Here is a 13,377-nt window from a genome sequence, read left to right on the forward strand (position 1 = left end):
GAGCCTACTTCGGATTCTGTGTCTCCCTCTTTCTCTCTGCCCCTTCCCCGCTCACACTCTGTCTCTCTCTCAAAAACAAACATTAAAAAAAATAATAATTCATGACTACAAGGCACCACCCACACCACAGGTTTCCAACATAGATGTATACGATAGTTTGTTGATCCAAAAAAAAAAAAAAAAAAAAGACCCAAAACAAAAAGCCTCAAATGATCTTGGGTTTATAGTGTCCCAGTTTCCTTGGAAAAGTGCAATCTGCTCTGCAGAAACACACAACTTCATCTCAAGCCTCAAAGAATTTATAGATAAATTCAGAGAAACACGGACTTTTCAGCAAAACTTATGACCTCCTTCTATCCAACTCCCTCAAAGGCACCATATGTGAGAGGCAACAATAAAACGAAGAGAAAAGTTATACGCAGAAAGATGTCAGAATATGAGAATTCCATAATTCCATAATATAAACTATATATAATGTAAGTAAAAAATCAAAAGGGGATTGGCTATATTAGTTCCAACCTGCATTAGTAAAAATTAGGAGTCTGAACAATGACCAAGCAGATCTTACAAAGAACCAAACAGGACTTCAAGGAACGAAAAATATAGTAACCGATGTAAAAAACTTCATGAAAATATCTGATAGAAAATTATTTTAGTAAAGAGAAAAAGAGTGAACAGGAAGTCAGAGTTAAGGAGATTATCCAGAATGCAGCAGTGAGGAAAAGAGGGAACTATGAAAGAGAGATATAACACAACTTTTTATTGGTATTCCAGGAGAAGAGAGGGAAAAAAAAAGTAAGACAGAGGCAGTATTTTAAGTCATAATGGTTGAGAATTTTGCAAACTTTGACCAATCCAATATAGGAAACAGGAGTAATCTTTGCAATTATGCTTTGTCCCCACTTCCCTCCATGGACTTCTGTGAGACTCTATTTTTTGGTGGGGGAGAGCTGTTCTGGAGACATCCTGAGTAGTTCAGCAGCCACACCTGCTGTATGACTGACTGGCTATCTCATGTTGCAACGTCAAATGAATTCATCTCTAGAATAGTGACCCATCATCTTGTATTGCTTCCCACCCTTCCCTGCCTCACCATGTTTTCCCCTTATTTATTTATTTATTTATTTATTTATTTATTTTTAATGATTATTTATCTATTTTGAGAGAGAGAACATGTCCATGCACGAGTGGGGGATGGGCAGAGAGAGAGAATCCCAAGCAGGCTCCACGCTATCAGCACAGAGCCTGATGCAGTGTGGGATCCCATGACTGTGAGATCATGACCTAAGCTGAAATCAAGAGGTGGGAACAACAGACTGAGCCACCCAGGCGTCTTTCTATTCTGGGGTGTTGTCTCGCAATTAAAGCATGACTACTTAATACACGTTCCAGGCTCAGGTTCTCTCACCAGGGCACTGGGACAAAGATACCATTGAATCTTAGGCCAGATTGAAAAATAAAAATACAGCCAGATGCATCAAAGTAAAATTCTGGACACCAAAGGCAAAGAAAAAAAAAGATGTTAAAAGCAAGCAGGGACAAATGATAGCTTAGCTTTAGAGAAGTGACAATTGCAACAGCAATTGAGTTCTCGAAAGAAATAGAGAAAGACAGAAGGAAGTAAATATAATGTGCGATGTTCTGAGAATAAATAACTGAAAACTGGGGAATATATTCCAAGAAAAAGGGCAAACTGAAACTTTTAAAACACATGAAAACGAGAGAGAGAGAGAGAGAGAGAGAGAGAGCGAGCTACAAACAAACCTCACTAGAGAAAATTCCCATTTATTTCTAGCAGAAGGGAAATAATCCCAAATGCAGCACCCGTGATGCAAGAGGGAATAAAAAGCAAACGAACTGAGAAATATTCAGGTAAGTCTACACTCGATCTTAGCCAAAGGGCTGAGAAGCGATATATTCTCGTAAGTCTAGATAGACACTGTCTTCTTCAAATAACAACACTAGAGGCATGAGGAATAAAAATAATACACACCCAAGTACTAAAATACACAATGGCTCTATCATATTCATAAGGAATGCTCAAAATTGGAGGAAGTGTGGGTGTTTAAAAGTTTGGAAAGGAGGGTAAAGATGGTGATTGAGGGTAAGATGTCTAACTGGCCAGGTTATACACACAGAGGAACGAGCTGAAAATGACTACAGCGTTGCTACCTGAAGTTCATGAGCAAGAAAGCACTAGAACACCTTCTTTAAAATGCTGAAACCAACTGAAAGAAACTGTCAGCCAAGAATTATTTATCAAAAACGAAGTTTTAGGGGCGCCCGGGTGGCCCAGTCGGTTAAGTGTCCGACTCAGTCTCGGCTCAGGTCGTGATCGTGGCTTCATGAGTTCGAGCCCCACATTGGGCTCTGTGGCTGGCAGCACCCAGAGATTGTGTGGGACTCTCTCCTTCTGCCCGTCCCCCATTCCCACAGTCTCTGTCTCTCTCAGGATAAATAAACTACAAAAAAATTTTTTTAGTTAAAAAAACCAAATTAGAAAAAAATTTTAAGCTTATTTATTATTTATTTTGAGAGAGACAGAGACAGTGTGAGTTGGGGAGGGGCAGAGAGAAGGAGAGAGAGAATCCCAAGCAGGCTCCATGCTGCCAGTGCTGAACCTGACGTGGGGCTCGAACGCACAAAGCTGTGAGATCCTGACCTGAGCCGAAACCAAGAGTTGGATGCTTAATCGACTGAGCCACCCAGGGGTTCTGAGGTTCTGATGTGTGATGTAAAGTAACAACATATTTTTGGAAGACACATATTGTAAATTTGACAACCACCACTAAAACATTAAAAGAGTTATAGTCAATAATCCAACATTAAAAGAGTTATAGTCAATAATCCAACAGGGTAGGAGCCTTCATTTACTATTCTTGCTGCTGTAATACATTATATTATTCAGCTTACTACAGTCCACGATCTCTATGTTCCTCCTCCAAATTCGGTCCATCCCGACAAGCAAAATACAGCCACCTAATCCAACGTCCCTAAAACTCTCAATCCACTGCAGTATTAACTCAAGCCCTAAATCTCATCTGGGTCTCGTCAGCTCAAAAGTCCCAAATCTCATCATCGAAATCATCTAGATTAGCGATGGTAAGACTTTGGGTGTCATCCATTCCAGCACAAAGCTTCTATCCACCTGTGACCTGTGACACTAGAAAATGAGTTGGCTGCCCCCTAAATACAGTCCTGGGCTAGGCATAGGATAACAGTTACAGACATTCTAATTCCAAAAGGGAGCAAATTAAGGGAGAAAGGGAGTCACTCACTGGTCTCAAGCAATTTTGAAACCCGACTGGGAATACCCCATTAGATTTCAAGACCTGGGAATTATCTTCCGTAGTCCAAGGATCTACCCTCCAGGCCCACAGCCCCACTCCTGGAGCCGTCCTTCACTTTGGAATGAAAGGTACAGTGTGTTAGACGTGGAGTAGTTTTATCAGCTTGTTTCCCGCCTGTAGAACTTAGGGAGTCTGAGTTTTCATTTTCATTGTGTCTTCTTTCTGTCTCTTTCAATGTATGCTGGCAGGGTGTCCACTGACATGCATTCGCCAACCCTTGTGGGTCTCCGGTGTGTGTCATAGAAATTCACTCTTAATACATAAGAGGATCCCCTGCCGATCTTTCCTGGGTAATCCCATCTCTACTCTCAGCTTCTGCTGAGATGGCTGAAGGGCTCCATCAGACATGCCTGATCTCTTAAATCTCATGCCTTTGTGTGACCGAATATTCTGACCCTTTAAGCAGAGTCAAGGCACCAGCAAAAGTTATTCAGCCACACTCCTGGCTTTCTCACCAGAGCATGCATTTTTTATAGCAAATCTCCTAATTTAGAATCTTTTATAAACTGGAAGGCTGAGAATTTCCCAAATCATCAAGTCCTGGCTTCTTTAAAAAAAAAATTTTTTTAATGTTTATTTATTTTTGAAAGAAAGACTGCGAACAGGAGAGGGACAGAGAGAGAGAGAGAGGGAGACACAGAATCCGAAGTGGGCTCCAGGCTCTGAGCTGTCAGCCCAGAGCCCGACGCAGGGCTTGAACCCACAGACCGTGAGATGATGACCTGAGCCGAAGTTGGATGCTTAACCGACTGAGCCACCCAGACACCCCAAGTCCTGGCTTCTTCTTGTTTAAAGGTGCTCCCCTCAATTTTTTTTCTTTCCTCTCACATTTTTCTATAGGCAGCAGAAAGAAACCAGTCTACACCTTGAACATTAGGTTTGGAAATATCATCCAGCTAAATTTCAAAATTCATTGCTTGCTAGTTGTTGGCTTTCCACACAACTACAGGACACAATTCAGCTAAGGTTTCTGAAATGTATAACAAGCACCCTCTTTCTTCCAGTTTCCCTGGACATGTTTCTCATTTCCTTCTGAGCCCTCAGGAGCAGTGCTTTAACATTTACTTCTATCAGCAGTCTACAATGAGTTAGGTATTCTCTAAGATGATAGCAGTTTTCACCTCCTTCTGAGACCTCACCGACAGACTTTAGCATCCATATTTCGACTAACCTTCTGTTCAAGTCAATCTAGGCTTCTTCTATATCATGTGCCTCCAAATCCCTTCAACCTTCACGGGTTATCCAATTCCAAAGACACTTCCAAATGTTTAGGTATGGGTTATGGCCGCGTCCCCCTTCCAGGCACCCACATCTGTGTTCATTTCAGATTGCCCCTGTAACACGTTACTACAGACTTAGTGGTTTAGAGTAACACAAATGTATTCTTTTTTTAGGTCTGGGAGTCAGAAGCCCAAAATGAGTATTGCTGAGATAAAGTCAAGGTTCTGGCAGGACCGGTTCCTTTGAGAAGTTCTGGGAGGGGGAATCTGTTTCCTCAAGTTTTCAGCTTCCGGTGACTGACTGCATTGCTCGCTTGTGGCTCCTTCCTCTTCTCCCACCAACATCTTGCTTCGAGCATCACATCTATGACTACCAGCTCTAATCCTCCTGCCTCTCTCTCTCATAAGAAACCTGTGACTCTATGGGGCCCATTTGGATAGTCCAGGAGCATCTCCCCATCTTAATTCCCTTCATTTACTCGCATCCGCAAAGTCCTGTCTACTATGTCATGTGGCATATTAGTGAGTCCTGGGGATGGGGTGTGGGCATCTTCGGAGGGCCTTTATTCATTCCACCATATTAGATAAAACTAAATACTAAAAAAACCCCACTCAATTTGAAAGAAGGCAGGGAAGGAGTGAAGAATAAATGAGGCAAATAGAAAACACATAGAAAAGGTAGCCTCCACGTCAAACATTTCCACAATCACATTATCAGAAAATGGTCTAGACTCTCCAAATTTAGGGCGGAGAATATCAGACTGAATGGAAAACAAAACAATAAACAAACAAACAAACAAACCCGAAAAACAAGACTCAATCATGTCCTGCCTGCAGGAAACAAAGTTTAAATAAAAATAAAAACAAAATTCACGAAGAGCAAAAGGGTGGAAAAAAGGAATACCATGCAGAAACCAATCACAGAGAGTCGAGAATCACTATGTCAGTAACAGAAAATGTAGTCTTCATCGTGAAGTATCTCTGTTTATGCCCAGTAACCTACCTTTTCCTGGATCAAGATACAATAATCCTAAGTATGTATTTGGTTGATAACTGAGCTTCAAAACCAAACACAAAAAGAGAAATCTTTAAAGCCTAAAGAAGAAAAAGACCTACTATCTTCAGAGAAGGACTACTTATCCTGATAGCTGACATTTCAATTTCAATGCCTGAAGCCACAAGAAAATGGAATAAATACTTAAAATGATGAAATTAATAACTGCTAACACAGAATTCCATATGCAGTGTAAATATTCTTTAGAAACGGAGAAGAGAATCAGAGAAATCATTTCCAGGAAGCCTGCACATATGTCTCTATTTGTATCTGCCTGTATCTCTATCTTTCTTCAGGAAAGGAAACAAGATCCCAGATGGAAACGTGAAAACCCAGGAGGATAAGAGTAAACATAGGAATCAAAAAAAGAACCAATCAAGAGTGGCTAGTTACTACAGGGGGGAAAACTCACTCTAGTTAGTCGTCAAAGCAATGATAATTAAACCCCAAATCAGTTTATTTAAATTAAAAAAATTAAAAGTCAGACAATATCAAATTCTGGTGAAAGTGTGGATGACTAGAATGCTTGGTCTGTTGGTGGGCCTGTAAAGCACATTTTTTTGGAAAAATCTTTTGACATTATTAATAAACTTGAATATAACCCAATTTTTCTTCTTAAGTGTGCTTAAAGACACAAACGAAAGTTTATAGCAGAACTTTTTCAGCAGTAGAAAACTGGAAACAACTCAAATATGCACAGCAGTGGCACAGAAAAATAAACTGGAGTGTATTCATACAACGGGATACTGCACATCAATGAAATTAGGAAAGCTCGATCAATTTAATCACGTAGGTAAAACCCAGGAACATTTTAAAAAAGGCATGTCAAAGAAGAATATCAAAAAGCCTGTTTTAATATTCAATTTACCTAAAGTTAGAAAGTGTGCAAAACCTAATAATATGGCCATCGGGACCAATGGCATTGTGCTTCCATACTTTCACCTTAATTTCCTAATTTCTCCCTGGAAAATAGATGTGTCCTAATTTATTCTGACTCCTATAGCTCCATCTACAAACAATGATGACCTCAGCAGAAATCTTTTATAAGTTTAATGCAGAGTTCAGATGTGGGAGAACACAGAATTATGTGAAGGACTCCAAGCGGTGACTTACGCATTGAGGTTCACAGTTCTGTGCTCTTAAGAGTTTCTCAATCTTAGCACTATCGATATTTGTGTTGGGATGATTCTTTGTTTGGGCGGACTATTCTGTGCAAGTAGGATATTCATCAGCGATATTTCTGGCCTCTACCCATGAGATACTAATCTTCAGACACTGTTAGATGTCCCTGGGCAGGTGGAGGGTAGCAAAAAATTGTTCATGGTTGAACATGGTTCATGCTTTTAGGTGATGCCTCTCACTGCTATCCTTGGTGGAAGATTATATTTTAAAAATGAACATTCTTTGGAATTTCTATAAGCGTGCCAGAGATATGGGTGTGGGAAAGACTTGTGTTAGCAACATTTGCATTATAGAAGGCTTTGGAAGGCTTCCAAGAAGTTGGACAGTCTTTGAAGTCCTGCACAGACTTTTCCTTTGGGAAAGCCCAGTCACCTGAGGAGGAAAAGCTTATCTAGTGTATCTTTAAGATATTCAGAGCTTATCTGTATTCCTAAAGTGTCAGACAGGTCACCAAAACTGCATGGGACAGGATCCACTACTAGGAACACTTTATTCCATTTTTTGACTGAAAATGTCTGAGATGGTCTGAGATGACCACATCTGTCATCTCGTGAAGACTTCAGAACTAATGCTTCCTGATTCCAAATTCAAATTTCTCCTTAATATTAACACTCTCATGGTCTAGGACAGTATGTTTTGGTTTTGATTTTTTTTTTTTTTTAGCTTTCCTTCATTCCTTCCTTCAGTCCTTCCTTCCTTGTTTCCCTCTTCCTGCCCCATTGTCATCATTGTCCCCTTCTCCTCCACCCCCTCCTCCTTCTACATCCTCTTCTTCTTCTCCCCCTTCTTCTCCTCCCACACTCCTCCCCCTCCATCTCTTTCTCCTTTTCTCACTTTCTTTTCACAAATCCTTCTTAAACTCATATAGTATATATGCATCTCAATATGTAAAAGAAACAGAGGAATATTCAGTCCCTGGTCAATTCCCCACAACTGATCCTGCACAAAAGTAATTTTGAAAAATATTTGTGGTGTCTGACTAGATAAACTGGAATTGAAAAGAGCTCTATGGTACCGACTTGGAAATCACTGACAAAGGAGAAATAAAACCTCAGGAGAAATCAATCTATACATAAGATACATAGACATATTGGGAAATCTCAAGAATGTTAAAAATGAATGAGAGAAATGGGACTCTACTCAGTCAGGAAAATGGAGAATAGACAGAGGTCAATTAATTTCTCTACAAAAAGGCATTTAGCAAATCAGTGAAAATAGAATTTTCAACAGTCTTGTATTTTATTTACGTAGCCTTTTTTCTTCCAAGTTTTTATTTAAATTCAAGTTAACATACAGTGTAGTACTGGTTTCAGGAGTAGAATTTAGCGATTCATCACTTACCTATAACAGCCAGTGGTCATGCCAACGATGTGCCCTCCTTCATGGCCATCATCCATTTAGCCCATCCCCCCCCAACACTCCTCCAGCAACCCTCTGGATGGTTTCTTTGTTCTTTATAGTTAAGAGTCTTGTATGGTTTGCCTCCCTCCCTGTTTTTATCTTATTTCATTTTTCCTTCCCTTTCCCTATGTTAATCTGTTCTGTTTCTTAAGTTTTATATAAGAGTGACATCATATGATATTTGTCTTTCTTTGATGGACTTATTTCGCTTCATATAATACCCTCAAGTTCCATCCTGTCATTGCAAATGGCAAGATTTCATTCTTTTTTTATGGCTGAGTAATATTCCACTGTGTGTGTACACACACACACACACACACATCTTCTTTATCCATTCATCAGTCGATGCATATTTAGGCTCCTTCCATAATTTGGCTATTTTTGATAGTGCTACTATAAACATTGGGGTGCATGTGTCCATTTGAACCAGTAGTTTCGTATTCTTTGGATAACTATCTAGTGATGCAATTGCTGGGTCATAGGGTAGTTCTATTTTTAACTTTTTGAGGAACCTCCATACTGCTTTCCAGAGTGGCTGCACCAGTTTGCACTCCCACCAACGGTGTAATTGTGTTCCCCTTTCTTTTCATCCTCACCAACATCTGTTGTTTCCTGAGTTGTTAATTTTAGCCATTCTGACAGGTGTGAGGTGGTATCTCATTATTGTTTTGATTTGTTTTTCCCTGATGATGAGCGATGTTGAGCATTTTTTCATCTGTCTGTGAGCCATCTGGATGTCTTCTTTTGAGAAATGTCTGTTCATATCTTCTGCTCATTTCTTAAGTGGATTATTTATTTTTTGGATGTTGAATTTGATAAGTTCTTTATAGATTTTGGATACTAGCCCCTTACCCGATATGTTATTTGCAAATATCTTCTCCCATTCCATAGGTTGCTTAAACAACCACTTATACTTAGAATTAATCAGAGAGGACCATTTATTACAAAAAGTCTGCGTTGGGTTTTGTAAAGAGCTTAGTACCAAAATATCTGGTTTGTTCCAAATTGGAACTGAGACCCATGGCCCACCTCTGAGAACAGTTCAGAAAATTACATGAGGCTACATATTGAAAGCCATTTATAAAGTACTGTCCTATAGAGTACAGAATAGAAAAGATTTTGTCAAATTCTCCTTGTATCCACTCTAGGAACTCTAAGAAAGACAGCGGTCGAGTCTCTCTCTTTTTCTTTCTATTTTTTTTTGTTTTTGTTTTTTGATTGATTATGTATTAAAAATGAAAGTTTAAAGTTGTAGTATCTTTAGAATTTACGAACTGCCCTTTCTACGTAGGGCATCAAACTAAAGCAAAAGCAGAGACATAAATGTACTCTGCCATAACAGTAGCCCACATTTGAATCATGCCCTTCTTTCGTTTTGTTATGGCACTAATCTGCAGCATTGTGACATGCCTGGGGTTCCTCTTTAGCTGGTGGAAACTGGCAGGGTTCTCTGAAAATGATTTATAAATGCATCGTGGCTGCTCTGAAAGTAGGGCAAGTGTATCTTGGGCTTCATCTGTTTAGTACTTCAGACCTGGTCCTGATGTTACTGTTCATGTATTAAAGATTGGCTGTGGGCCTTCCGAATGTCAATGTATGCGGATCAATGGCCTTAGGTCCTTAACCATAAATGTTAATGCTAAAAGTGATGATCTTTTTTTTTTTTTTTTTTTTTTTTGTGACTAGATACACTGAAATTGAAAACAGCAGGAAGGTATAAACAAGATATGTTTACTTTTCTTTTTTTTTTTTTCCTTTGAGACTGAGAAGGTTTGAAATGCAAATGGAGAAGATTAAGGCGACATTACAGGCTGAAATGATATAAACTTGACTTTCCTAATTCTTGGAATAGCTCCTCTTTGGTAAGATGAATCTGATCTCTTCTTAAAATAAGGCTCAAGGGAATTTAGAACTGTATAAATATGCTTTCAACAAAATAATTTCTCCACACCTTCGATTTTCAAATGGTTTCAGATGAAGTTGTTGAAAGATCATAGCCTTTTGTGTGTGTGAAATTCACTGAGTATTTCATTAAAGACTAGGAAATAGAATGTTGAATTTTTTTTTTCTGTTGAATCCTACTATTGTTTATTGTCAGTCTAAATGTGTGTGAATGTTGCCAAGAGATTTATAAACCTCCAGATGCAAGAGAAGCTATCACATGGAAGACTTTTTTTTTCCTTTTCTATATACCAGATACATCAAGTAATGCCCGCTTTTGTGTTATCTATGCTCGGACAACTGTTGATGACGAAGAACTACAGTACCATGACCATTCTTACAAAAGCCAATGAAAAAAGATGTATATTTTCACTTGATTTTTTTTTCTCTAATTTTAAATAATTCTTTAACAGATGAAGGTAAGGAAGTCTTTTATGATATGATGCTCAACTGGCCATGTTCATAGGAATTTAGGAAAAAGACAGTTTATGACGTTTTTAACCTGTGGCTCTATCTTTGTGAGTTCTCTTACACTTTAAATTGACAACAATAGCATATGAAAAAGGAATGAAAACTGAAGAGTATCTAAGTATTTCCAATGTGAACATTTCAACGTATTGCAATTGCCCCTCAGTAGAATTACCTGGTTTTTATTATGTTACTCTGAGCTAACCAAAAATAAATAAAGTGGGAATGGCATCATAAACATGTAAGATTTAAATTCTTTTTAGTTTGTTTTAACCATTTAAGGTATGAGGTCATCTAGGGGCCAAAGTCAGGAAATTCCTGGCTGAATGCCTTCACAACATGCCTTCATTTGATGCAATTTTGGAGCTGTTTTGTCAACATTCACTGATGATAAATTATATCGCTTTTAAAACAAGTATAACCTATCAGTCATCTCCACTATTTGTCATAAAATTAACATGAATACTTTTATCTTGCTTTCTCCATTGTACTGTTGATTCATTCAAATTTCTCTTCATAGTAAGTTGTTACATGAAAGACAATTTTTCTGAAATGAGACTCAGCCTATGATAAGTTGTGATAGAATAATCTGCTTATCCCCTTTTTACAGGTTGAAATCAGTCATCATTATAATTTTCCTATCATTGACAACATTCCTATGAACTAAGCTTACTGTAGGTTTGTTTTCCCTTAAAGTCAAATATATTTGTTGATATTTGCAAATGCTTCCTGTTTCTCAAATTAATGAGCAGATTCACCACCACAGCAAGTCCAGCTCTTTGGAAACTGAAGGTTAGAGACGGTTTCCGTCATTTGTATAGTTTCTTTCATTTAATTGGATATAGAGTTCTTCCTTTCCAGTATTGGGAATGAATTTTTAAGGTGCCAAATGTCCACATGTTCCATCTATACAGAAGCTCTTTCTCACATAACCATGTAGGATAAGATTCTAGTCTGGAAATTAGCTTGATGCCCTAAAAGTCTTGGGAGTGTTCGGGCTGGGGATGTCTGGAAATGTCATTCTGGTAGAGGGATCACAAAGCCAATGCCAGACAAGCTGGCAGGTCTACATGGGAGTTGGCAGGTAAGAAAATAGAAGGGTTCAACAGGAGTTCAAGCCCAGGGAATACTCTTCCCATTCAACCATGGAGAGCATCTTTGTTGATTAGTCAGTCCACCAGCCGCCAATCTGATGCTTGGGATTCCCATCCAGCTGGATTATTCATAATGTGAGGAAATCTGGGCCCAGAGGAGAAAAATGACATGCCCAGGTTCATACTATTACTTTCAGCAAGACTCCTATGAGTCTTCCTGCTCACAATTGATGTTTATAAAGCAGAGTAGCATCACATTCATACATCGCAGATGTGTTCATTCTTGTGGCACCGTGTGGGTGTTGCAAGAGAGGGGCCATGTACTTAGATGTAAAAATGAATGAAGAAGCATGTACTAAGGCAGTAAATGCAGTGGTCCTTAAGGTCTAGCGGTGTTTCCCTATTGAGAGATGGGGACATATGGTGGGTTTTCTCAATGTCACAAATCTAGACTGTTATCTATTTAAGTGAAAGCAATACAGAGTTACTATAACAAAAATGTTTCCAAAATGGTTTTAGACAGCAACAGCCTATTCTGTCATGTAAATCAGATGTGATCTGGTGTAATGGGCAACATTTAGGAAATCTGGATTAATACATTGTTTCCAGCACAAAAATTTCACACACTTTTAAGAATTCACAAAAGTATGTAAACACGTATTAAAATGTCACCCATTTTTATTTATTTCAATGAAGGTAACATCTTATGCTACTGGAGTCATTAGATCTTGCACAAAATCTAAAGTATTAACCAAATAATGCTTGTACATACTTTTATGTTACAAAACGTATCCTCAGCGTACATATTCATATAAGTCATTTATCTGAAGGCGCTGTTTTTGCTTTAAAAATAAAACTCCCAAATTCTCAATTTAGAAAAACAAAATCTCTAAAGGAAATGTAACTGTTAAATTTCTACAGAGGTTAAAAGAAAATAAAAAGCTGTGATCACCTGGCAAGAAACTACACAGAACACTTACTTTGATGAAACTTTATGAACCTGAAAGACTGGCTTCCTTACCTCAGTTTGCTCATAAGCAAATCTCCGGGAAAGAGAAGAGCAATGAGGTTATGTTGTAATCGATCAAGGATCTGATAAGTCATGAAACAGACTCTGTAATCTGCACACATTCAAGTTTTCATACATAGTGTAAAGGAAAGAAGACCCATCTTGTAGGTTGACACTGTCCTTCAGATATTTGCGTAAGCCATAATGTGAATTACTTACACTTTCACAATTAAATTAAAAATGAATAATATCTAGGATCCACATTGCAAAACTTACATAGAGAATAAAGAATGCAAATGTCAAAGTGAATTTGTTCTAGGCGCTACGATATCCCTTTTATTGTCACATACTTGTGTATCCTAAGATTGGCTCAAAAAACCCCCAAACAATCCATTTCAATAAAGGAAGCACTTTGTCGTGAGGTTGGTTTATGGGAGACTAGAAATCAACCATGTAAAAAAAATTGTTTAACATTTATTTATTATTGAGAGATGGAAAGACACAGAGCATGGGCAGGGGAGGGGTAGAGAGGGAGGGAGGCACAGAATCAGAAGCAGGCTCCAGGCTCTGAGCTGTCAGCACAGAGCCCGACACAGGGCTCGAACTCAAACCACGAGATCATGACCTGAGCCGAAGTCAGATGCTTAACTGACAAAGC

This window comes from Leopardus geoffroyi, chromosome B4 (assembly GCF_018350155.1).
Source record: "Leopardus geoffroyi isolate Oge1 chromosome B4, O.geoffroyi_Oge1_pat1.0, whole genome shotgun sequence".
Lineage (NCBI taxonomy): Eukaryota > Metazoa > Chordata > Mammalia > Carnivora > Felidae > Leopardus > Leopardus geoffroyi.